The sequence below is a fragment of the Triturus cristatus genome, chromosome 6 (assembly GCF_964204655.1).
Source record: "Triturus cristatus chromosome 6, aTriCri1.1, whole genome shotgun sequence".
NCBI lineage: Eukaryota > Metazoa > Chordata > Amphibia > Caudata > Salamandridae > Triturus > Triturus cristatus.
The window spans coordinates 1,279,797,896-1,279,823,572 of record NC_140589.1 but is presented as its reverse complement, the minus strand read 5'-3'; the positions used below and the strand labels follow the sequence as shown (position 1 = coordinate 1,279,823,572).

General features: G+C 42.8%; 1 protein-coding gene across 1 annotated transcript in view; it reads right to left on the bottom strand.

The window, feature by feature from the left end:
* Positions 1 to 25,677, bottom strand: part of PACRG (parkin coregulated) — a 1,191,188-nt gene that overhangs the window by 974,944 nt on the left and 190,567 nt on the right. The window lies entirely within an intron of this gene.

Here is a 25,677-nt window from a genome sequence, read left to right as displayed (position 1 = left end):
AGCAGCCAAAATAAACTTTTTTTGTGATTAAAATTCAATAAACCAAGTTCACATAATGTATCCACATCAATGGAGAGGTGGGAGCACTCTACCGCAAATATGTCAGAAAAAGTCTCATGCCCAGTAAGATCTATAAGACGTTGTTCCACGTACTTCTCCATATTGCCAATGTTTGCGGACTCAGCCAAACCAATTATCCTGAGGTTGATCCTCTGTTTTAGCCTGCAAGGAGAAGAGTGCCTTCTTAATCAGTTTTTGGGATGCCAAGGCAGTGACCTATTCATCCTCAATCTCTGACACACGCCTCTCCATCATGTCAAGCCGCTTGGTGGGTTTGTCCAGGCACTCTGACATCCGCTCCATCCAGAATGATAGCGCATCGATCATGCTGTCAATTTTAGTGAGGCTGTGTTGCATAGGGGACAGGATCTGCAGCAAATCACTGCCCATCTCTGGCTCAGCTGTTTCCTGCCCAAGCCTCCAACATGATTGCCCCGTCGTCATGGTCCTCGGGGGTTTTCTGCAGCTCAAAATGCAACCTGGGCTGTTTTATTTGTTTTGCCCAGGATAAGGAGCTGCCCCACCGGGCCACAGCAGAAGGCACCTCAATCACTCAGGCTCCAGAAAGAGCTGACTGGTAGGAGGGCAATGAGTCCCGGTGACTGCACTTCGGCCAGAGCCAAGCAGACCCCCTAACTTCAGCGACCCTACAGCTCCAAGGGGCAGACAGCAAAGCAAGTCCAGTTCTGGGAAGTGCGCCTTACACACGTCCATGCCCCCGCACTGCCTAAGACAGGGACCCCCGTCCACGAGGCCCCCAGTGCGTCATCCTCCAGCATCTATGTAAGATTTTTAGGGCTGGTCTATGTGATTGCAAACGTACGACTTCAAATATGTTCTGGTCTTTTATTATTCAATTACTTTTCTTCAGTCTTTGCCTTGACAGGTTATGTTCAGAAAGGACTTATAAATGTTAGGTGATTACTAGCAGATTTATCCTGCAAAACTAGAAAGTATCATGAAAGTTATATATAAAGGATTAGATTAATGACCTACTGACATCTGCAGCATTGGGAAATGTGTCTTATAATGTTAGTAAGAATGAGTGACATATAACTCCATTTGGTTAAGCTATGTAGAAACCTTTGGATAATGGAATATTTCGTATCTGACACTGATCTACCATTGCAAAAACAACAGCTGATGGACAGAATGCAGAACTATGTCATACATTCACCTCAGTACAGAGATCTGGGCCTAAATCCATCGTTTGTTTGCTCACCATGCCGTGGCATGGTGAGCAAAAGAATGATGGATTTAACCCAGATCTCTTGACTGGGGGTGAATGTTTTGATTTGTTCTGCATTCCGTCCATCAATTGTATGCCTTTTGCTTTCTCGCCCACTGATCTTCCATTAGGCAGAAGAACTGTAGCTTTAAAAAATATATTTATTTTTTAGTATTTGTAGATTTTGTTAGAGTTACTGGCCTCAAAGTTCTTAACACAGCATACATATATGAGGAAGACACAAGAACCCAATGGTGCAGAACCAGTTAAAAATCCAACTTGGATGGGCAGCGTATGGAGACGCCACCATCAAAAATGTCTCCAAAATTATGACACAGCCTTGAGGAACAGCAAAAGTTCTGGGACCCTGGATGAGAAAGACAAAGCGAGTCTTAGCTGTCTATCAGCTTGAGGGCTGTTGTGAAGAGGATACAATTATCCAAATGCCAAGGGGAAGAGGTGTGTCTTAGGATCTTCTGAAATTGAGATAGTCTTTTTCAGTTTCAAATGTAGATGTAGGGAGTAACACAGGGGGGAGCCCTACACATGGAAAGACTGACCACAATTTCTCTGGTATTTACACAGTCAGGTCAACAGCACATAGCCGTTGACGGGCAAAAGGCTTTTAGTTGGTTGGTAAGGGACAAACAGTTTGAGAGAATGATCGGGGAGGTGTCATGGAATTCCTTGTGTAAGGCTGTTGTAACAATGAAAGGGTCACAAGTCCAAAGCAAAAATTTAGGAGGGCACGCTCTGAAAGCAGTGAAGTAGAGGAAGAAACCTTTTTAGCAGACAATGGTGATGGAATGTTGTCTTGGTAACTGCATCAACTTGGGCTGGGGGGGCTAAATCCTTGGTCCCTTTACAAGAGCCGAATTTCGTGCTTTATGCCCAATTGCACTGCCCAAGGCAGAGGAAAGCGGGATGGTATGATAAAGCCTTATTTTTATCTCCAACATTATGTAGGTCAATGTTGACTACTATGTTAAATTCTGGCTTCTTCCAACATCTAATGCATTATTACATTTGTCATTATTACACACACACACATACATATATTGTAATTATGGTTCACTCTTCATTTAATACATTACTCTGTAAAAATAAAAATTAGAAATAAATCAATAAAATGTAATATTACTTGCTATCTGTCTGAAAGGGGTATTTACCAATAACACTACCTTGGGTCTCGTAACAGCGTGCTGCCCCTCGTAAAGCGCTTCAACACCTCATCAGGGTAATAGTAAGTGCTATATAAATGCAATTACAATTACGGGGAGAGGAGTTGGCCTACCGGCTAGGGCGGTCGCCCTAGAATCTAGAGAACAGGGTTCGAGTCTTGGCAATGACGCTGAACATCCTGTGATTCCTGCAAATCACTTAATCTCCCCATGCATAAGAAAAATGAATGTGTCCTCATGTAAGCACATGGTGCTTGAAATGGGCGCAGCTCTTAATCCACTTTAAACAGGAGCGGACAGCAGGGGAAACACCGGAAGTAACGCAGCCCCTACCCCGCACCCCCTCTCTATCTCCCACCACGCAGGTCCCAACAATAGCGGTACAATAGGCAGGTAAGAGGGCCGACTGGAAGAGATGGGCGGTGCCCCCGGGTCTATCGCCCACCTCTACGACTGCTCATTTCCCCCCATGATTGCCCCAGGACGCACCTGTCGGACATATAGCCAGTCAACTCATCACCCGCCACAACCGATCTTCCTTGCCCACCATGTGTGTCCCCCCCCCTCCCCAGGTTTTTTCTTCCCACGGTTCACAGTTAAATCCCCATCTGCAGTTCTGAAGCCGACTTACTCACCAAACGGAATAGATGATCAGACACATTATAGGGGAAGCCATACACAGATAGAAGAGGAGAGGACATGCTAACCCTCGCTACCATGTGACACAACGGTTCAGTCGCAGCAGAACACATTACAGTCCACTGGAGCAAAACAGTAGTAGATCTATGATCTAAGCTATGTCAATGTGTTCTGAGGACTAGACAATCAATGTAATTGCCCTTTGTAAACAAAGACGATACTTAAAAGTGACACAAAAGGTGGTTCATCTGTGAAATATCTGATGTATCTCATGGAATATTGTAATGCAAAGCCCTAATAAAAAAATGTAAACAAAAAATAAATGTAAGCACATGGTGCTATGTAAAGCGCTCTGATACCCGATACCTTCGGGTCAAGTTTGCGCCGTATAAAACTCCATAAAAAAAAAAAAGAATTACAATAACATGGTTATTTGGTGTCGCCTTCATTTCAATGACCTAACAAGTTCCCTCCAACTCCACTCCCCATAAATATTCTAATGATACCTCTGTCCAGACGAAGGCAAAGAAAACTATCAGCAAGGCCAGCTGCAACTGCCTTGGAAGGTAAGCTAATATAGCGTCAATGATGACAAAGAAAAAACAAGACTGAGAAATAATACAATAAAGAAGAAAGGAGCCGGTGATCCTTATCTCCTGCTTCTGCAATGCAAAGTCCTTAAAAAATTAATGTCTCAAACTTTTATAACAGACAGCAACTACCCATCAATCAAGCAGATGATATTAATCTCAGGATTTTGCTTAAACATAATGTGCTTATTTTTAAAGATTGCAGCTAAATCGCAGTTTCTCCAGCTAGTAATAAAATGACAAGTGCAAACTACTTCAGTAGCCCTTATAAAAAGTGGAGCTCTTCCCAGCCTGACGGGATCAGAAATGCAACACAGATGAGCTGCCCGTAAATGACAGAGCTAATATCAATCTCTCCCCCGCTGCTGTAATACATGCACAAGCCAAGGGGGCATCACAAGCGGATTTCCCTTTGAACAAGCAGCATTTGATACTGGCCGAAATGAAAGCTTTTCCTCGAGATTATTATATTTGATGTACATGGGGCTTTATATATTTATGGCCCTTAACCGAGCTAGCGGAACCTCCTTGTGATTCTGGAAACCCAACAAGGCGTTCCTTGAAGTACTGAGGACGGCTACCATGCTGAGTGCTGCTGATGAAGAATTTACTGGCAGTGGAGCGGTTCAGCGCTGAGGATTCATAAAGAACACAGGTCTACACAAGAGTAGATAATACAGCAGTGCTCATTTTCTGGTGCTGAAGAGCGTATCTGGAAGCCTTGAATAGATGGGTCTCAATTAGACCCATGGAAAACATTCATTAACCCCACAGAAATGTGCATTACTTGAATTCCACAAAATATCATGAATTTAACAGGCACAGCATTTTACATCATTTTTACCGCAGGTGGCTTGTTGAGCATAAATGTCGTGGAAACTATTTTCTCCTCAAAACAGCCCCCTGAGAGTAGTTCACACACGTTTTTTGAACGCGAAGTGTGCCCACGTGTTCCATTTTCATGCAAGATATTGCGAAGGCAATTTTCGGGCTTTCATATATTTGGTTTACAAAATTTCGCAAAAAATCATTTCAAAATTTGCATGCCTTCAGTCTCAAACAGGTAGGTTTAAGAATCACAACCAAAGCAGGTATAATTGTTCACGGCATGTACAATAACGCCCAAATACAACATAAAAGCAAATAATGCCAATAACAGTAAGTACAACAAAGAAAAATAGGGAGGTGTGCTTTAAAGCCAAAACACTCTGGGATCTCTTCGTTGTCTATCTGGAACCAGATAGCTTTAAGATCATACGCCCCAAGAGAAAGCCTGGCTCTGCCAATGAGCTTCAGCAATCTATGGTCAATAACTTGCCAATCACCCCACTCCTTGTCCTCAATTGCTCCCTATTGAATGTCATAATTCTTGTTCTCCGGATTACTTTCTCTGAATCCCCCGTACGGGGGAATCCCCTATCATAGCAGTCTGGGCATTTTACAATTCTTGTACATAAACAAGCTACAAATTTACTTTCCAGATGTCAAGATCTCATTTTATCAAGTAAAGACATTCCTCTGCGGAAACTATAACATGAAAACTGGTCAGATTAAAGCAAAGCAGCTTCCTGAAGACTCTACCCTGACTGTAATATGTATGACCTCTGCAGGGACACTGTAACATGTTGTGAGCTGGTTGAGCACTCCCATAGAAGGGCAATAGAAGAATGCAGACATCAGCTTATGTATTTCACATAGCAGCGCTATAATGTCCGGGACGAACTACAGCCAACCAACGGTAATAGACATTTCATTACTAGCACTACTAGAAAGCTAACCTAGTAACTTTTGAAAAAAAGCACAGTAAATAAATGATCCCAGTCATGCCTCTTGTGCAATAGACACTTGACGGGGTGCGGGGCCTACAGTCATGTCCTGTACCATGTTCTTGTGCCCCTACTCATCGAATTGGCACCGCACTGACCATGAGTAGGTTATTTTAGATGTATTTAGCAGCATGACAGAGAGTAATAGGGAGACAGCAAATAGGAGTTATAACTATTAGATGAAGGGCAATGTACAAGATTTTACTCTGGCACCTGTCCCCTTCCCCACGAAGACCATTTTGGTGTTAAGGTAGTGATTCTTTAAAATAAATTAAAATATGTGTGACCCTTGGAATGGACAACATTTTTAGACGATTGTCATTAGCTGAAAACAGAGGTGGCTCAAAATTGTGTTCTGCAGTAGGTTTTTCTATTTTTAAATATCTCTTGGCGATCGAAAAAACAGATAGAAATTATTTAAAAGCCTAAAGGAAATGCCATATTATTTACATTCATTCAAAAAGTCTTTATTTATGATTATTCATCTTAAAAGACATACTATACAAATCAATTTAAAAAGCAGCAATCAAGTTAATACATCATAATTAAAATGTGGTGACACAATTCATAAAATGTAAAATGGTCATAAAATCAGCTTTATAAATAAAAATGGAGGGAAGCAAGTTGGGCTACAATCCTCCGCTCCTTTCCCTGATTGCCCAAGACCAACTAAGAAATTTGGCTACTCCAACAATAATTGAGTCTTTGTCACCAATTTTTAACAACCTTTTGGCAGACAGGGCAGAGGCTGTGCCCAGTGAGCGACACAGGGGTTTAAGCCATGTGTTCCTAGGTAATTGATAAGCTGGGCAGACATAGAGGAGATGGCTTATGTTTTCAGAATGCTCAGGGCAGAACGGACACCTGTCTCCCAGGCCTGTTTTCCATTTTCTGGTAAAATCCCTTAAAGGGAGCGTTTCCACCCTGAACTGGTGGAACAGCCTACGATCTCTGGGCTTTGTGATCAGGTCCCAATAAGCTTCAAGAGAGGGTTCGTCTTTAAAATCCAAAAAGGCTCTGGTCAAAGGAGAGTCCAATAGTATGTTGATCCTTCTTGATTTGACCAAACTCCAGAAAGCCACTCTTAAGTCCGATTTTGATGGGATTACAGTAGATGACGGGGAAAACCAAAGATCTCTCATGCCCATATCTATAAGGAGGTTTTTGATGGTTTTGAGCCATGAAATCTTATTGGAATAGTCCAACCCCCTTACTTCGAGTAGGGCCTTAGAGAATTGGACTAATTCCTGATTCGACCACAGCCTTCTCCAGAAATATAACATTTTTAACTTGACGACTTCCTCAATTGGGTTGCAACCAAGATCAAACAATAAGGGAATTCGTGGGGTCGATTGTGGGAGTCCTACTAGCGATCTAAAGAATTTGTTCTGGGCCAGTATTAGGTCTGACAAGTTGCAATTCCCCCAGATTTCTGCACCGTATAGAACGGCTGGGGCGATTTTCGTTGAATACAACTTGATTACTGGGGCTATAGGTTTGGTGATGGATAGCCTGTGTTCTCTTAATAAAGCTCCCGCCAACTGTGAATGTTTTAAAGCCAGAAGCTTCATCTGGGGGGCCCAGCTCATTTTCTCACCAATGGTTATGCCCAGATAAGTGAAGACCTTGGCCTGTTCTAGTGGCTTCCCCCCCATAGACACTTTTGCTGCAACATCACCTGCCCCATGAAGGACCATAAATTTAGTTTTGTCCACATTAATCTCTAACTCATGTTCGCTGCAAAAAGCCTCAAATCGATGTAACGCCCGTTGTAGTCCCTGACGGGTTTTAGATAATATCAGGGTGTCATCAGCGAACATGAGTAGAGGGACCCTTTGTCCATCTAGTTTAGGTGCGTCAGTGGGATGGTCCTCAAAGTAGTGTACTACACCGTTAATAAATAACGAAAACAGTGTGGGTGCCAGGACGCACCCCTGCCGGACTCCCTTCTCGACCTTAAATCTATTAGTGACTTCACCAGGGTTCCCCCACCGAACCTGAGCATAGTTAGAGCTGTGGAGCTTAACCACGAAGTCGACTAACTCCCTGGGCATCCCTAACCTAAGTAGGACTTCCCATAGTTTGAATCTTGGGACGAGGTCAAATGCGGATTTTAGGTCCACAAAAGCTGCAAAGATAAGACCCTTGCCCAACAAGACCTCCTTCCAATAAATTAAAACAAATTTAAAAACCTGATCCAGTGTCCCCATGCGTGCACGAAACCCTACTTGGAGGATAGATAAAATCTTATTATCGTCAATCCAGCTGTGTATTCTACCTAGAATGACACGGGCGATAATTTTTTGCAGTGCATCAATGAGGCTTATTGGCCTGTAATTCCCTGGGGCAGCACGATCTCCTTTTTTATAGATCGGTATTATTTCTGCGCCCGACCAGGATTCGGGGAAAGAAGTTCCCCCGGCCAGGGAATTCATTAAGTTGGTGATGTAGGGGACCCAAAGATCTTTATCCTGTCTAAACAGGTCTGCTGGAATGCAGTCAGGACCAGGGGCCTTGCCGCTAGGTATATTTTTTAAAACCGCTTCAATCTCCTTTGTGCTAAATCTTAATGGAACCTCTATTTTAGTTTGTAAAATTGCTGGACAAGGAGTTCGAACTGGGCCCTGTTGGTATTGTGCCTTGAAGTGGGCAACCCAACTGTCAGGTTCCACATTATTGTTTGGGGCTTGAGTCCTTCGGCCATCTCCCCGCCTTATTAGGTCCCAAAAATGGGACATATTCCTGCCTTTACAGGCTTCCAGCAGGTCCTTCCAACGTCCCTCATCCCACTCTTTTTTAGCGTGTTTTATGGTGGATTTGTAATTGATCCGTGCCTGCTTAATCAAAACATAAGACCTAGATTTAATAGCAGACAAGAGGGCTTTGTGGGTGGACCTACAGTGGGCGTTATACCATGTGATGGGCTCATGTTTCTTTTTACTCCCCATGGGTTTTATGTTAATGAAATATGTCTTAAGCCTATTTATGAGGTCCGAGTGGATTTTTGGTAGTTTATCGTTAAGGGACTCTTGTGTGTTGCAGATGTTTATTTCGCCCAATGCACTTGATATCAGGGCCCTTATACCTAGCACCTTGGTCTCGTCCAGTGCCACCTTGTCCCATTTAACTCGTCTGAAGTCGTTGCCAATTATTAATGGGGCACCACTTTTTAATGGATTACCACTGGTCTGTTGTGCAAATCCCTGGATATCCACTGTCAAAATCAGTGGATTGTGATCACTTTCTGGCCTAGTTTGAATAACCATGTCAGACACGATATACCAGATTTCCAGGTTGACTAGACATATTATTTACATTTTTGAGACCACGAGCCATATAAGGCACTCGTTTTTTATTGTATTTAAGAAAGTAGAAATTAAAAGGCAATTCCATTTTCAAGCTCTGCCCTTCAGGTGAAGCTAAGTGGATGTCTCAAGGCCACACTCAGGTTTCATCAGATGCTATGCACAGCCATAAACTATGCACAGTGCATTTTGATGCACAAGGAATGGTTCTAAAGCATGGTCTACAGCCATGCCCTGCTCCTAGTGCTTACTGTGCAAGGGCAAAAACTGCGTGGACAAGGTTCTGCTCTGGAAGCAGGCGGACTGGACACAAGGCACGCCCACAAGTCAAACTCTAAACTCACTGCAAGGCCAAAGGCACTATGCAATGGGTTCTTCTCCTGAGGTAGGAAGACTGGGCTACTGGGCATGGCCAAATGCAACATCTTGTACCCAATAGTCATTGCACATTGGGGTTTCCGAGGCACAGAAAAGACTACACCCTGAGCCATGTGTTAGCTGCAGGCTTTGCTCTAAGATGCAGGGTGATTGTGAATGGGGCATAAACGAAGACCAAACTGTTCAGTCAAATTCCAAAGTTAAGATGGTAATTCAAACTAAACTCATGGCCATCAACAGTTCATGACTTCACAATGTATGTCAAAGATAACATCTTAAATACATTCATTTATAAGATCACTGATAAAATTGTAATGTACATCACATTATCATTGGTATAATTAATGTCACAACTGAAATCACTCTGGGTTTCAACGTCTGCTAGGCATGAACAAAGGAGACTCTGGCTTCTGTAACCTTTCCATGTCAGCACTATTTCAAGTCGAACGTCGGATCTACCGGGCACATTTAATGTAGTCTTTGGCCTCAGTACCACTTCTCCTTCAGGGCTTGCCTGAAAGCCAGTCTCTATGCCCATGGCCTTCTGGATTTGGTCTTTTATGCAAGGGGTGTTCATGCCATAGTAAGTTTGAGTGGCTTCAGTGATGTCCTTTATGTTGTCAGTGTTGATTTAACGTGATGCCACCAGTGAGGTTACTGAGGTTAATAATGTAATTTACAATGTATTGTGTGAGGTCATGAGCAGTGGATTGAGTAGTGAGGATTTCAATTTATTTGAATGGTTTGTGTTTATGTCGTCATCCCGCTGTTTCCAACACAAATTTGATGTATTCCTAATAAATCAGGAAACCTCGGAGGTGACGAGATATTCAAAAATTAGGAGGGTTGTTTGACTATAAATTCAATAGAGGCCTTCAAAGGGAACCAGTGGGGGTTCATGAGTACTGATGTAATGTGGTTTGATTCTTTGGCTTGGGCAGGAGGATGGATTTGTTCAGGTCTGAAACCACTGGGGAAGGCTACAACATTGATAATGTAACTGTTACTATGATAATACTAGAGACTATGCTGCTATTCTGAAGTTTTCTCTGCAATTGGAGGTTTTGCTTGGAAATGAAGAATAGCACAGAGATCTGAGTACAAGATTTTTCAATATAAGTTTACATCAATAGGTCAGTGTAGAGCACACCATCTCATGCAGAGTAGATAATTTTGGATGAAGCCTGAAGCGGGTTAATGGAGTATATGCACGTGTGGAATATTAAACGGGTAAAAGATTCTGCAAGACTACATTTTGTGCAACGGAGTACTCGCGAAAAAGTACAACTTGAGTAGGTTTCCACGTGTATTCCTAGGGTTATTTGCAATCCTTGTAAAAGTCAGGAATCTACTCACAATCAACTATACAGGTAGATTTCTGATCGTGCCCAACAGGGCGGGACATGCCATTTTACAACGCTTGCGTTTTCCTGGTGGGCGGCGGCCTTGGGTGCCTATTTAAGAGAAGCATCTGGAGGTGCATGACCCAACCATCTCTCCATTCTAGTTGCTGTTTCCTGCAGTGTGAGGATATGTTGAATATTTTTGCCAGGCCTGATTTTGATTTCCAGTGTGGTCCTGGTGCCACAACGAGCCTCATCCAAACAGTGCGCCGCAAATGCTTTTCAAGTCCTTTATGTTCCCAGGTGAGTGGAAGCAGCATTAAAATCAACAGAGATTTGAAACGTTTCACAAAGATTACATAGGTACAGACATCTGAAAATAGCATCTTACATGGATTGTATGCGCCAAACGTGATCTGTTTTGTTCATTTTGTAAGCTTTTACTTGTTTAAATGTGACAAGAGCAACACAGATAAATTAGGGAACCGTTATTTTGTTTTGGAAACACAATATATTATTTCATTTTACAAAAAATAAGCAAAAAAACTGGGTTGCTGTGAAATGCGACATCGAATTTTCATCTGCAATTTTCTTTTTTTTTTTTTTACACACTATGTCCTTCATGCGCGGTTGGCAAACCAGTGGGTCATGAAATGAATATGACACAAGATGAGCTAAGTAGGAACAGACAAATCAAGCAGCAGTGAGACCTTCTGCAACAAAGATCTGAAATTCCACTGACGACAATAACCGAACTACGGTAATGCACGCAGGGGCCCACCCATGATTCAGGCGAATTATTTGCAGGGACAAGGCATGCTATTTCAGTTTGCCAAAAAATGCTTTTTTTTCTGAAGCAGACAGCGAATATTCAAGTCAAATGCTCCAGGGAAAACCTCTGGGCGTGTTCTGTAAGGAGGCGGTGGTTACTTGTAAGCAAGCATTGGACTTCTGAGAAGGCGTCCCTTTTTCCCAGCGTCGTCTGACGTAAACTGCTTTATTTTAAGCCTCAGATTATTCTGCTGATAGTTTAACTGGAAACGGTCTCTACCTGTTTAAAAAACTGGCACAGCTAGTAACAATATTTCAAGTTTTCTAACCCATTTGTTCACTCTAGGAAAAAGACAGTGCAAACGTACGGAAACATGAGACGGGTCTGAAGCATGGATGTAGATGGTCTTGTCGGCCATCAAAGATACCATGCTATATTCGACCACAAAGTATTTGTCTTTAATTTTCAGAAATAACACTTGTGGGTAAACTAACTACTCACTGGCGAGGACTAAGGAAAATTAAATAAACTCATAAACAGGAAAACGACCTATAACTGTATAAATTCTGGTTGCACGAAGGATGTTCGTGACACTGCTGAGGATGTGGCTGTGGCTGAGTGTAGCTCCTTACCCCTCTCCCCCATAAAAAGGTACTATGATGCTGCGTCCATGTCATTTTGTAGGCATGCGCATCCTGCATGAGTGTGCCTACAAGAAGACGTGGGCACTCTTTAGGTTTTGCCTGAGACGGCGCATGCGCTGTCGGCAAAATCTTTTGTAAACAAAAAAGTGGGAACTTCGTATTGGTCAGCGCCTCCTGCTTCCTCTTGCGGCGATGAGTGTTTGTTCCTGCTGTGGAGCATGGACCAAGTAGAGCTTCTTTTCTGTTGCCAGTGTTCTTTCACTGGCTGCAATCTTCTGGAGGTAATTCGCTTCGGTGTGTCATTTTGCTTGCTCTGTCCCATCTCTCTCCTTCCTCCCACCATTTCTGCTCTTGTCCCAACCTCCTTTTCCCACCCCTCCCTTGTGTTACAAGGGCTACACAAGAGCTATTTGACTTTCTGACTGTTTTTTTTGGCCTATTGCAACAGCAGTGCGTGCTGCTCAGCATAATGAACAAAAAACAAAAAAAGAACCCTATGGCGTGGTCAATGCAGGCTGCGTCATATCACGTTTTTTCTTCACTTTAATTCATGTTGGACAGCAGCCTGCTGTGAAACATGTCTAAAAAACATTGACAAAGCCAACAGGCCTTGCATAGGAGAAACTTATTGGCTTAGCCAATGTTTGTTTCTTCTATTTTTATTTACCGATCCGAGTTGGATTGGAAAAAAAGTAGCACAAAAGGTTTTGTTTTCAAAGCGGGTCAGGCAAGCAACATACAGAGGTTGCGGGGTGGGGGGGGGGGGCGGGAAGGACGCAACAGAGGGTTGGGTGGAAGAAACACAGAGGGCTAGGGAGGGCAGAGGGAATACAGAGGGTCGGGATTGGAAGCAAAAAGGAGAAGGGAGCAGAAGCAACACCAAAGGCGGTTGGAGGGAAATAAAGCAGAGGTGGAAAGCAACATGGAGGGTGCGGAAGAGATGGGTGAAAGACAGCAACATCGAGCATGGGTCGGGAGTGGATAAAAGCACACAGGTGAGAAAGCAGCAGGGTTAAGAGCTCAACAGCATGCGCAAAACAGAGGGAAAAACACGGATCACAACAGAGGTAGATACGAAGTACAAGAGGAAAACAGATGGAAACCATGTGCTTTAAAAGAAGAGAAAAATAGTTGACAAATTAGCAATGGAATGACACAAGTAATAAGGCCATGCACCAGGGGGAAGGACAAACACAAGAAAAGAAAGGACAGGCAAAACAAGCTAATATATAACAGGGAATAAAATAAGAGTGACGAAAAAGCCAATCAATGGTTAGTAACAAGCGGGCTGTAAGCCTACTATAAGCTGATATTAGGTCTTTTTGCAAACAGACAGAATGAGCTCTCTGATAGGGGAGACCTAAAAAACTAAGAAGGAAGAATAGATCTAACTTAATGAAAACCGCCAGTAAGCTATTGAGACATTAGCACCATGCCCCTCATTCTGTCCTGCCCTTACTGCAGTGTAGAGACAGTGGGGAAGGACCAAGGTAATTGAAGGAAACAAGCATTGGCAAAGCCAACAGGCCTCACCTTTGGGAAAACTATTGGCTTAAAATAAAAATAACATAATAAAATAAAAACACGGCGCAATGGCAGTCAAATCATTTCACAGATGTGCACACGCATCAGTACACGTGTGTGGCGAGCTAAATGAAACTGGTGTATGTGCTTTAAAATGTTATAGACCAATCTAAGATGGCATACAGCACTTGGATCGGTAAATTTAAAAAAAGGAAGATTTTTCCTAGTTAGAAAGAGCCACCTTAAAAAAAAAATATGACCTTAAATGTTGTAAAGGTTGGTGGCAAACTAACTGAGGCGCGGGTGGGGGATGATGGGGAAAAGCAGTACACAAAGAGCGGGTGGAAGAACACAAGAGGGACAGAACACCACAGAAGCACACACAGGAGAGAAAGAATTACACTTTTTATGGGATGGGTGGAGAGAAGCACACAGATAACAGAGACCAACATCGGGAGATAGAAGCATACAGACGAGAAGAAGAGTGAGTTAGAGAAACACAAAAAGGAGAACGCTCTAAAACACATTCACTCGTGAAGTGCTTAGGCAAAAAGAAAAGAAAGACAGTACCACAGGAGCGGAAAACAGACAGATGAGAAACAAAAGCAACACTGAGAAGGAGGGGGAGAAAAGAACACTAGTAAGACAGTTGAAAACAAATTCACTCGTAAAGTGCTTAAGCAAAAAGAAAAGAGAGATATTACCACAGGAGAGGAAAACAGACAGAGGAGAAACAAAAGCAACACTGAGAAGGAGGGGGGGAAGAACACTAGTGATATAGCTGAAAACACATTTACTCGTAAAGTGCGTAAGTAAAAAGAAAACAGAGAAAGCAGCATTGGAGAAGAAAACAGGATGATGAGAAAAAGCAATACTGAGAAGGAGAGGGGTGAGAACACTAGGGAGAGCTGGAAAATATAAACTCTTGTGGCGTGCCTGAGCAAAAAGAAAATAGTAGTTGCCTAAAAGAGAGTAGTAGAAGGGCAGAAAAGGGCTATGCTCCAGGGGAAGGACAAACACAAGATGGAAAAGGCTAGCCATCAAATAAGAAGCAGGCAAATGAGAGTGACAATAAAGTGACCCACTGTTAAGAAATGGGCAGGCTTTAATCACACTGTTAGATATTGGTAAGCTGGCAATAGCTCTTCGGCACACAGTTTGTGGACGTCTGGTAGTCTCACCATAAATACACCACCCCGAATGGGAAGGGTGGGGATTCATGCAGAGAGGTGTGAGTTATGCAGGAGATCACGCGTAGAAAATCTATGTGTTGTCTATCTGGCTCCTACTGGCCACTGCATGTGAGCAGTCAGGGGTACTGGCTGCTTGACACACAAGGGTAGGCAAGTATCTTACATCCACATATCATATCCCTCACCTCAACCTGACCCACAGTGGTTCAGTTTACATGGTTCACGGCAAAGGGAACTACAAGGAGCCTGTGGGCTGACTGCCGATGCATAGCATGGAGGCAAACTGTAATTAAAGGGGTATGGGCTCTGGGACTACCCATAACCTAACTTCAATCACTGCATATGAGGTTTTAGACTCTTCTAACCCTTTTCCCCCAACCCCTTCCAAACTTCCCTCACCCTGGCTGTCATTAGAAAACTAACCTGCTCCGCCATCTTCTAGCTCTCATGAACCTCCCTGGATTCCAACATCTCCCAACACCGATGACACTTTGCCCTAAACAACTATTATATAGCTTGCTTTTTGCTTGAGATGTCCTTCCTTTGTTTATTTGAACTACTTATTTTAACAAGTCTGGCACTCAAAGAGTTACATTTGCAAAGAAAACCATACATTTGCACTTGCAAGTTTAGCTTCTACCGTAACAGTTGAATTATGTATTTTATGAAAGAAGAAAGCTTTCAGAGAGTATGGCTGTTAAGGTGTACTACTGGATTATTTTTTCTTCATAATTAAAACATTTTTGATACACCTTATTAATTGTGTGGGGTTTCCTTCCGATTCATCCCTGGAAAGGGATTTACTCTAAACCCTTGAATGGGGAGAGGAGTTGGCCTAACGGCTAGGGCGGTCGACCTTGAATCTGGGGAACCAGGTTCAAGTCTTGGCAATGACGCGGAACATCCTGTGATTCTGGGCAAATCACTTAATCTCCCTGTGCCTAACAAAACAAGCATTGGCATTGCCAATAGGTCTCGCCTTTGGGACCTTATAACTGTTTAGCCATGCAACAGTTGATGTTGTTGCACCAAGGATATTGTGCTGCATAACTAACTACTTATAAGGTCCCAAAAACGAGACCTATTGGCTATGCCAATGCTTGTTTACTTTGTGAAGGAAAAAAAGCCCTAAACCCAGCAAAATGTTATCATGATGAGACAGTGAAAACAAAGACACCATTCTATTCACTAATCACCCGCATGCATTTATTTATGACAGACTGAGGCACTCAAACAGTAAGCACTTCCTCAACAACAACAAAAAATGAAATGAGATTAACATTTTGGTAGGTCAGTTGAGTGAACATATAATTAAACAATGGGCATTAAGATACGATAAATCTGCAGTCTGACAAAAAGAAAACTTGACCCCATCACCAAAACCTAATGGTAAGGCAAACAGAACAATTCAGCGATCATCGAGATGGCATGACCTTGATGGATAGAATATCCATGCAATCAATGGCACACTGGCACAAAATGCAAACGGGCTAACCCAAAGCCCACTATTTCTTTGTACCACAACTTACTGTGCTTTTTAAAAGAATTGTTAAAATCAGCTTCTCTGTATACATCTGTAGACAGACCTAAAAATATGACTCAAATATGCTGGTATATGGGGACTAAACGTTATGGGGGTGTCTATATTTACCTTATGTAAAGTGACAATATCTAACAACGCTTGTGCTTCGCTTGAGTCACAATATTATTCTGCGCCTTTGTGGACTTATTGCAATAAGATATTCAAAAGTTCAGCTCTATGCCTTAAACCAACATTGGTCACCCAGTAACTATGGATGATCGAAGTGATTAAATCTGAGAGTACAAAGAACGGCGCTGCAATGAAAGAAAAGCTCGAGTACAACAGGCAAAGTACCTAAAACTGTTCAAGCTGACACTATCTTTTATCGACCACTCAGCAACTTGTCTCATTAAGACCAATTTAGCTCTTTTTAAAAGAGATTTGCTTTATTCAAAAAAACTTCAGCCGACTCAATTATGGAAGGTAAACACGCGGACAGCGACAAATGCACTATATGGAAAAATAGCAATAAGCTATTTCAGACGTCTAGCAGCGAAGCAGATCTCTGAACTATTTTTATGACAATAACAAGTTCACAAAAGAGGAGATTAATAAATTACAGCATAAAAAATACCTGGCAGAAGAATAAATTGCAGCCTTCCATGAAAGCATTGTGACTTCAAAAATGTATACGATATAAAATAAGAACAAGCCACAGCAGTGCGCTTGTTCCCGCCAGCTGTTAAGTGCCTTTTCTTTCCTTGACTGAAGCCTAGCTCGGGTTCGTTCTATCAAGGATTTTCTGACAACTTGAGGACAGACCTGTAGAGATCCTTTCTCGTTTTATTTTCCCACACTTTCCAGAGGAGCCCAGGAACAACAAGCGCTTGCCATGACGTTTTTTTCCCCCTTTTTCTGCCGTCCCAGGCCTCGCCTGCTAAAAGGTTTCTTATCTTTATGGGGCCATGTGTTTGGCCCCATAAAGATAAGAAACCTTTTATGCCAGCAGTAAGTCAGGGCAGTCAGTCCAAGTGGGACGGCAGAAAGAGAGAAACGAGTACGTCACACAGAGCTCTTTCCCAATGGCTGGCCACCGCTTAGCATAAACGGTGACGCCAGTCAATGGAAAAGAGGGGCCGGGCTTAATGCCCTATACTAAAAAATCCCCATATCATTAAATCTCGCCAGCGAAACTGCGCATTCGCGCAGCCTACGCCAGGCGAGACCTTAAAATGAATGTGTCCCCATGTAACGCAACTGGTGCTATGTAAAGTGATCTGATACCCAATACCTGTGGGCCAAGTTTGTGCTATATAAAACTCAATAAAAAAAAAAAGTACAATTCTAACTTTTCACCGGATGGCAATGGATTGTGGACATATTTCTGAATACCTACAAACTTTCCAGTTTGTGAATGTTTTCAAACTTTCCAATGCTCATCCGTCCCTAACACTCACTAACTCGTGGTTATTATGAAACCATATTGGGGTAACATTATGGCAGAGTAAATCCCCATAGTAAATTCACTTTTTGCAAATTACAGAAGTGAATTTGCACTCATAAACAAAGGCAGTTGCACTTGAATTGGACTGAAGTCTGAATTTGGCATTGGCAAGCTGTTCTTCAATAAATAGAGAATTAAGGACTGTGTTCAACAGTTAGGATAGTACTCTTGATGTTAAAAATTCTGATGCTGAACACCTCACTGAGTTGGACTTTTTAGCTACGGCAACAGAAAAATGCTTATTAAATAGTACGATAATCACATATAAGGAAATTCATCTACACATAAGAGATGGCATTGTAACACAAACCCTGCCTTTTTGTACATTAAATCGTTTTTACCACTGATTAACATGATAAATTAGTTAAACAGAAGTATAAGCCAGTTGAATTTCAAAGATATTAGGAAGTGAAATGCTCAGCATTATTTAAATTTGTAAGTTGAACATTTATTGAAATGTCCTTTAACAAAATGAAATTAGGTTGTTGGCATTGTTAGCAGATCTGTTTCGTTGTCTAATAGTTTTTGGGTTCATGTCTGAGCAATCTCAAAGTCTTTTCTATAATGCTTGAAGTGGTAAATATTGAAAACGGATTGCATTCTCCCCATACATTAAGGCTTCATTCAATCTTTAAGATGAAGAATATATTTCATCTCAAAATGTAATCACGTGTTTTTGCTCCTACTGTCAACGAGCTTATACTTACAAGCTGCCTTTGTGCCGACCAACATCCACTGAACCCGACCTTTTGAATGAACACAAGAGGGTGGACCTTGGTTATATTGAACCACCTATTAATATACCGCGGTTACATTTTTGTCACCACCACACTAATGCATGAATTTGTGCCACCTGACTGCAAAGAAGGTATCTGTACAATCATTTGGGGGTGAAGAGGTAGCGCTCAAAAAGACACGTTCTCCTCTAGTAAATAGTATATCAAACAAAGGGATACACCCTTGTAGAAAAAGTGGAAAGAAAAAGTGGTTTTCCTACAGCTTTGTTAAAATACCCCTCACCTACCAAAAGGACCCTTGGTGGCATGCTTCATCATTGGGGTCTTCCCGTCCCGCTGCGGGGAGGTGCGTGCTGCGACCTACGCTACGACTACGTGGGAGCACTAATTATATGACAATGCTTACCAAGGAGAGAATAGTTCTTGGCAACTATCGAACATGACAACTCTGTCCCATCATGGATCGTGGAAACAGTACAGTACCTTTCGCTCAGTCACTCATGCTCACTTTGTCTCAGAGATATAACCAGAATAAACAGTGGGGACGTTTTAAATAAGCATTTATTGAACCAGCGTCATTCTAGTGTAAAATAGGTGTGCTGAAACAACCATAAGACAGAACCAGATATAAATGACTATAAGCACCAGCAGAGAAAAAGAATGGTAGATTCCTTCCATAGTGCTAAAACAATTAATACAAGTAGGTATAAAATACATGACAGTAATAATGCGTACTCCTAAGATGCGACCCTAACTAGATGTACCTAAGTGTACCTAGCATGTATGTAGGTGTAGAGCTTCTTGGCTCCCTGGATAAAGCCAACCCCATTACCTGAAGTGAGAGACTGCGGGACCCGGTCTTGGTCTCAAAATGAACACCCCGCGAGAGATGTCAGACCACTGCGAGCTGGAGTGTCTGCATGCAGGAACCTCAGCGTCTTGCGTCAGTGTTTATCAAACAAAGAGATCCACCCTTGTAGAAAAAGAGGAAAGAAAAAGTGGTGTTCCTCCAGATCTAGTATGTCTTCTAAAAATGATGGAAAGCACACAGCTTTGTTAAAATACCTCTCACCCACCAAAAGGACCCTTGGTGGCATGCTTCATCATCGGGGTCTTCCTGTTCCACTGCGGGGCGGGGCATGCTGCGACCTACGACTACATGGGAGCACTAATTATATGACAATGCTGTGTGGTGTAGGAGTGAGTGGAAGGGTCAAAAGTGAGTGAAAGTGGTGTGTGATTAAAAAATATCTGGCTCTGCGGAAAACCAAGAATTTTATGTTCCTTTGAGCTGTTATTATTAAAATGGGGAATGAGACAGAGGTACTAAGCTTTAATGGTAATAAAGAATAATATAGAATAATATATCACGCAAAAATATATCACATTTTCTTACAGGTCACCATCACCATTGGTGCAGGGTGTATGTGTTATGTATTTTTTAACCCTGTTTTGTTCTTCCAAAGCCATATCATCAAAAATACCTATAAGGGTATAGTATACATTGCATGTAGACTGTTATGTACGTCACATAGTAATTATCTTATAATATTATTTGTTTCACCTTTGAAGTTTTGAGTGTAGAAGGGATCTCCTTTAGATCCTGATGAGAAGCCAGGGGAGGGCTTCAAAAAATGTCGACTCAGGAAGTACTGCCCATTAAAGCTTACTACCTCCGTCTCATTCCCCATTTTAATAATATGAGCTCAAAGGAACATTAAATTCTTGGTTTTCCGCAGAGCCAGATATTTTTCAATCACACACCACTTTCACTCACTTTTGACCCTTCCACTCACACTCCTACCCCACACATAGCATTGTCATATAATTAGTGCTCCCACACAGTCGTAGGTTGCAGCACACCCCGCAGCGGAACGGGAAGACCCCAATGATGAAGCATGCCACCAAGGGTCCTTTTGGTGGGTGAGGGGTATTTTAACAAAGCTGTGTGCTTTTCATAATTTTTAGGAGACATACTAGATCTGGAGGAACACCACTTTTTTTTCCTCTTTTTCTACAAGGGTGGATCCCTTTGATAAACACTGATGCAAGATGCTGAGGTTCCTGCATGCAGACACTCCAGCTCGCAGTGGTCTGACATCTCTCGCGGGGTGTTCATTTCGAGACCAAGACCGGGTCCCACATTCTCTCACTTCAGGTAATGGGGTTGGCTTTATCCAGGGAGCCAAGAAGCTCTACACCTACATACATGCTAGGTACACTTAGGTACATCTAGTTAGGGTTGCATCATAGGAGTACGCATTATTACTGTCATGTATTTTTATACCTACTTGTATTCATTGTTTTAGCACTATGGTAGGAATCTACCATCCTTTTACTCTGCTGGTGCTTATAGTCATTTATTTCTATTTCTGTCTTATGGTTGTTTCAGCACACCTATTTTACACTAGAATGACGCTGGTTCAACAGATACTTATTTAAAACGTCCCCACTGTTTATTCTGGGTATATCTCTGAGACGAAGTGAGCACGAGTGACTGAGCAAAAGGTACTGTATTGTTTCCAAGATCCCTGATGGGATAGAGTTGTCATTTCCGATAGTTGCCAAGAACTATTCTCTCCTTGGTACGAGGAGTTTACAGTGGCACTGTGAGCTAGCTGGTATACAAGCGAACATACCAGGGGAAGGTGTCTGGAATCAGTCTGGACACCAATGCCACAGTCTATGTTGTCTAAACGCACAGATCCTATATAGGTTTAAAGGAACTACACAACACTACCTCTTTTGAACCCAGAACATCAGAGTGACTCCATGAGCTAGTTGGCTGGCCTCCTGACTTGAGCCTTAGGGACAGAAGGCTCCAACAACTTAGCACCTGCACCTGGATTCTGCCACCTGTGAATCTACCCTGCCAAGTGGTGCCACCCCTGTCTTGGACCCTTGGAAGTGGGCTTAAGGTGCTTTGCCAGCCTCTGTGGATCCTGCAGAACCGACAGATCTCTGCTGAGCAGCTCAACCCTGAAGAGAACTGACGCATCTCCGCTGATGCATGAATTGGATAGGTCGCAAAGACCCACATCGCAGCCGTAGCCAGCATCGCATTCAGAAGCGCCGCTGTGTGACACATCCTCAGCGCAGGCCTTTGTATCTCTCATTGCCGTCAGCCTCGATGACGGCAACGGACTCTGCATCGCAGCCTCACAGCTCCTCAGAAGCAATTAACTGCCGTGGCTATGCAACGAATCACTGATTCCAGACTCGCATCGCAAACCCTTGTCGATGGGATCTTTGGTGACGACACAGCAGGATCTCACACAGCAGCCTCAATGCATCGCGGAACCACTGCATCGCTTCAGCTGTGTGACGCATCTTCAATGCGGATTCGCCCAACACTCCGCAAACTAAGATTTAAGTTCTTACTTCGTTCAGCGGGCCTAACTGGGTCCCTGTAGCTGGCCCATGCTCCATTGCAGCCATCCTGAACTTGTGACTTTGTCCTTGACTGGCACGACCACATATGATATCCACAGTTGGCGCTTTACGCCTTGTGGCACTATTTTTACTAAAATCTTCAAAATGTAATATCTCTGGTTCTACTGATTGGATTTATGCCTTTTTGGTCTTGTTTAATTTATTAAAAATGTCTCTATTGTTCTAGCTCTGCTGTGTGTTCTTTTCTGCTGTGTTGTCACTGTCTTACTGTTTGAAGCGTTTCACAAATACTTTACACATTGCTCCTGAGTTAAAACTAAATTCTCTGTGCCAAGCTACCCTAGGGTTGAGCACAGTATAATTTAGGGTTTGCTTCTGACTTCAACCTAAGAAGAATTGTGGTTGCTGCTTGATAAGGGTTTGACCCCTCCACCTGTAACCCAATTTCTTACAATTCCCAAAAATGAATGCCGGTGGCCTCCACAGGCAACCACTAGCTCAAATTAAGCAATATTAGAGGGACATATTATTTGCACTGTGTGAATTGAATTTAAATATGCAAAGGCTTTTTTCCATGATGCAGCCAAAAAGCCCTTCACCAGACCATCAATGACATTAAACATTATTAGTGTCTGTTTAGCGCCTCAATTCAGAAATCCCCAACTGAAAAGGGGGCCAGTGAAACTTTGCAAAGTGTTGGTCCTTGGGTAGCATCACAAGTCTAGTGCATCTTATAGTGGCATTTGCTCTGCTTGAGTTATAACATTATTTGGTTGAAACTGTGCAGCAGCTTGTGAAATTTGTGGCTTATTCGGTAAATTCCTAATTATGCAGACACGCCACAACTCCATAATTGCATAATTCTAGTGACCCTACCATATTAATAATATGCCAATGGCTGAAAGAGGTGACTCAACACACACTCCCTGTATATTGAAAGCAGTATGTCTGTTTTGACAGCTGTGTTGTCAAAACCTACATTTGAAAACGTTTGCTTAGTGTATACCACACATGGGTAAGATAAAGAATCAAATTATGATCACTGCATTTTTTAAATGTAAAATAGACCCTAATGCATTCCAATTCAGGCAGAGGATACCACCTAACCACCACTTGAAAGAAGGTCAGACTAACATACTGTCTGAGCTAATACAAAATGTAATTGACAATGACAAGCCAATTGGCGGCATGTTCCTGAGCCTAAGAAGCCTACAACTGAAGGTGACTGAATTAAAGCCCTATCGCCAATTTATAGAGCACAATGTGTTCGCCATGAATGGTGCACATGCAATTGCAGGTGAAATCGAAAAAAACAGCAGGTATCAAACCCCTCATGGTGAGGCTTCTATTAGACCTAATATATGCTCCATTGAGGAACACATTTTTTAAGCAGGGAGAAACCTTCTTCTTTAGAACATATACACTGAACCACGAGGACTTGCCACTGGGTTTTGCCTACACATTTTCTTTGGCCTTGAAAGAACCGTCTAGTTATTTTTTCTTTATATCAAGTGATGTACTCTTCACCCTAGAGCCAGACATTTGATGTACCTAGAGACAACACGTGCTTTTTGATTTCAAGCCCAAGATTTGTTTTCTTAAAAGAAACTCTGGAATTTAACTTTGACAGTAGATGTGACCAATCATCCAGATTAACTCATTACTTGTTGTCTGCCATTTACTCACAAGATTAATCTTGTTTACACTGTACTAGTGTTTCCCTGTTTTATCCCAAGCCTTTCTTTGATATATTTATTTACCGTCCATGCCCCTGCCTCTTCTGCTGCTGGCTGTTTCATACATTCATCACTGTTTTGTTGATAAATATTTCCTAATGTTACTCCTTGAGTAAAATCTGGAGTTTTAGGGTGTCAGTGGAACAGCCCCGGAAATGGGGAAAATGAGAAGAATTCAGTGCTTTAAATACAAATTCTGCAAGTTATGTCTAATTTCCAAGTGAAAAACGTGGGAAAGGATGTATTTAGAGCACCTGAGACCGTATTATGGTAAATGCACATTTTCATTGTTTGCACCAGACGCACCTTTATAAAGGTGCACCAGGCGCAAACAGTGAAAATGCGCCCTATTACCATGAATGAGCTGCCCCCAGGGCAGCTGCGAACTTGTACTGCCCTGGAAGCAGCGCATTCCTGTGAAAAACGGAACGATTGCTTGACAGCCGCTCCGTGTTTTCACAGTGTAGGCGGCAACTCGCCTGCACTTTTGAAGGGGATTGGAGATCTCCTTGCAGGTGGGTGCACTCAGTGACTGCACCTGCCTCTAAGGGGATGTCTGGGGGTCCATGGGACCCCCATTCACCCCTCCGGAGGGCTGCCATCATGGGGCGCACTGAGAGGGCGCTCCCTGAGAGCTTCTTTGCCTCTCTACTCATGTCTGTAATACAGCGCGGACGCGAGGCAAAGTGATTCCCTCATTTATATGGGGAACTCCCCCATTGAAATGTGGGAACGCCCCCTTCAGAGCGGGCTGGCATTTTATGTATTTCCCCACTTCGGTATTACAGAAGGGGCCGCACAAGCGTCTGCAACCCCTTCTGTAATACCAGAGGCCTGGGTGAAATTTCGTTCCGTTCGCGGAAATTGCGATAATTTGACATTTTCGCGTTCCGCGGAGAGCGCGAAAATGTCAAAATTTCCGCTTTCCGCAGCTTGGCTATAATTTGTTTCTTGCTCGCGCTGTAAAATAATACATTCTCTCGCGCGCGCCATCGCCTTACCTGAATCCCTGCGTTCGACGACAAGTTTTCTCGATCCGGTCGCGTTCTCCATGAGATGTTGGATTGTTTTTAGCCATTTGCGCTGTCTCGCGACAGTTCGCGCCCGCAGTGACGTCATGCGTCGCGCGATCACGTCTTTCTTCTCGCGATCATGCACCGCGAGACAACTCAAAACAAGATGGCCGCGCCCGCGAGCAACCACATGGGTAAGTTGGCGACCCGCAACCATGCAGAAAATCTCGCAAACATGCAGGAAAAAAAATTCCGCATCTTCGCGATATTTCCGCTTGTTTGCGATAATTTTAAACATTTTCACGATAATTTGCGAAAGTGGATTTCGCAAATTCCGCCCACCTCTAGTAAATATCCGTCCTACGCGTAATGGCATTTACTGAAGACAGTACATAACCACCCCAATACCGCCCATTTGTAATCAAAGGCATGATATTGTTGATATTGCACCTGCACCATTCTCAGCTACTGATGTTTAAAGCATAGACCACATCCCCACAGAATAAGCTATGCACTAAGAACCTCTGCCGGTGCTAATTCATCGGTTGTAATAAGGAATTCTTAAAAGAGATCACACACTGCCCACCGTGGTGGGCTTTGTTTTGCTTCGAGTTGTAAAAGAATCTTGTTATTTTCTTGCTACGGAGCTAAACTTAAACCGAGACTCTCTTCACACACACTTCCAACTACGTCTGTCACTAAGACAAACATGCCTGTGGAGAGAAAGCCGCCAGCAAAAATGCATTACTTTGCAAAAAAGTGTTTGTGAAGGCAAGTTTTGGCAAACGCTCTGAAACCCAAACATTCTGGAATACCACCCATTTTACAGTGAACAGAGGCTAGTTGTATTGCTGCGCGTTTCTTACGCAGCATACTTTTATACAGAATTGCGAATTCTACTTTTCTTCTACTTGAACAAGCAGGAAAGGTGTGGGAATTATTCAAGTGAATTAAAAGTGAAATCCAAGCCCATATGTTCCAAGGATGTTTCCAGATTAAATTAACCCCGTCTTTAATCTCATAAAGCCATCTGTCTTGCAAGAAAACAATAAACTGATGACACATGCAATGAGAAATTACACCCCAGTA